The following is a 2,037-nucleotide window of genomic DNA, read 5'->3' as shown; positions in this document are numbered from 1 at the left end:
TGGCACCACTGGGAGCTTGGAGACTGGTTAAAAGTATGACTATTATGTGCCGGGCGTGGTGGTGCACTCTTGTAATACCAGCATTTGGGAGGCTGAGACAAGAGGATCATGGTTCACGGACAGCCTCAGCCACTTAGTGAGGCCCTTTGCAACTCAGTGAGACCCGGTTTCAAAGTAAAAAATTAAAAAATAGGGCTGGGGATGTTGTTTAGAGGTGGAATGCTTCTGGGTTCCATCCTTAGTACCACACACACACATACACACACACACACACACACACACACACACACACGTATGATTATGTGACTGAGCTGATGGTGAACATTCTGACTGATCCACATATGGAGAACCAAATTTCCCACCCTGTGATATCTGTCTCAAAAAATTGCTCATCACTGCTTGTCTCTGATAATTTTCTGGAGAAGAAAATGATCTCTGAATCATCTGTGCTGATGGAGTTATGCTGTCCACAGGCCTTTCTTACCTGCTGCTAGGAGATGTGGGGGTTGGACTTAAATTTCTAACATGATACTGGGGGTATGGCAAAGTGACATCCTGCGAGGAATGACTCCTTCCTGATCTAAATTGAATTTTGGTGAGCCTCCCCAACAGTTGAGGCCATGAAGTAGATTCATAGCATAATGAATAGATACTTCATGCTTGAAATTCACAAACACAAACCATTTTGGTTTACCATCCTTATCTTTTGGAATTTTCGCCTTTATTACTGGCCCAGTCTGATGGAAAAGCTTGAAAAGGAGTTCCTTGGTGACTGATAATTTTGGTTTTAAGGTTGCCCACAAAGAGAGCACAGTCAATCTCTTGAGCTGCCCCCATTCCATTTTTTTTTTGAAACAGTGTCTCACTAAATTGTAGGGAGCCTTGCTAAATTGCTGAGGCTGACCATAACCCTGAAATCCTCTGATCTCAGCTTTCCAAGTACAAGTGTGTGCCACCACACTCAGCTTAAAACTTTGCTCATTTTTATGTGCACAAGTATTTAGAAATAGTGCATTCTTCTGGAGGGCCTTCCAAAGATCGGCATAGAGCAATTCAAACCTGACGCTGCGTTGAATAAAGCAGGTTTTGGGAAAGAAGCCAAAAATAAAAGCTATTGCACAGAAACCCAGAGGCAACAGCAGCGGAATTGCTTGAGCAGCAATGTTGCCCCAGTGCACTGACAGTTAGGATTTCGCAAGGTTGTTCAAATGCACCCGTCCTTGCAGTTTTCACGGGTACCATGGCATCAGAGATTTCATCACTCCCCGAGTGTCTTATTTGTCATAACTCCTGGCCCGGTTCCATCCTGTTAGCGCCTCTGAAAGGCCAAACTCATTCTTATACACTTCAAACAAGAGGCTGTTTCATAACTTGGGTACTTCCTGCCATCTATCAAACCCATTCCAAATCTAAAACCAGCACTCAGGTATTCCAGGGTAGCAGTCTTCCTTGGTTTCCCTTTGCCTGCCCTTGGGCATACAGTGCCCCTTGAATGTCCTTTCTCTTCCTGTCACTCTACATCCAGTCCCACTTTAAAAAATCAGGCCATCCAGAGCCCTCTCTCCTTCACCTTAGCTCTTGGTTGGTTCTGCATATTCTCATTATTGTATGAAAGCGTATGCTTTCTGTTTATCTTCTCCCCCATCTTATTGTAATCTCTTCTGAGTTGTCTTGGCTGTTAACTACCATATCTCCCAGTTTATCAAAAACAACAGCTGTCCAGCAAATATTGAGAAAATTCATTAATCTCACCACTTTCTTATGGGAGAAGGTGGCAGCAAGTCCACAGAGACTTCGGAGTCCTGGAAGGCCACTGATAAACATGTCTTGGTCAAACTTTCCATTTTGCAGTTGAAGAAATAGGATCAGGTTAGGTTCACAGTGCTTCTTACTCAGAATATTGAGTCTAGATTCAGCTACCATTTAAAGCAGTCTTCCCCCAAGAATTCAAAATAAGGAGCCAGGTGTGGTGGCTAACACCTGTAATCCCAGTACTTGGGAGGCTGAGACAGGAGGATCGCAGGTTCGCGGCCACCC

At 44.2% G+C, this 2,037-nt stretch overlaps 1 pseudogene across 1 annotated transcript; it reads right to left on the bottom strand.

Annotated features, from left to right (window-relative positions):
* Window positions 1-298: 298 nt before the first annotated feature.
* Window positions 299-837, bottom strand: LOC308263521 (RNA-binding protein 7-like; annotated as a pseudogene). The gene has a single exon. The product of its transcript is annotated as an RNA-binding protein 7-like (transcript).
* Window positions 838-2,037: the final 1,200 nt, after the last annotated feature.

Source organism: Muscardinus avellanarius, assembly GCF_963383645.1.
Source record: "Muscardinus avellanarius genome assembly, chromosome: 5".
NCBI classification, from domain to species: Eukaryota; Metazoa; Chordata; class Mammalia; order Rodentia; family Gliridae; genus Muscardinus; species Muscardinus avellanarius.
This window is presented reverse-complemented; position numbering and strand designations above follow the sequence as displayed.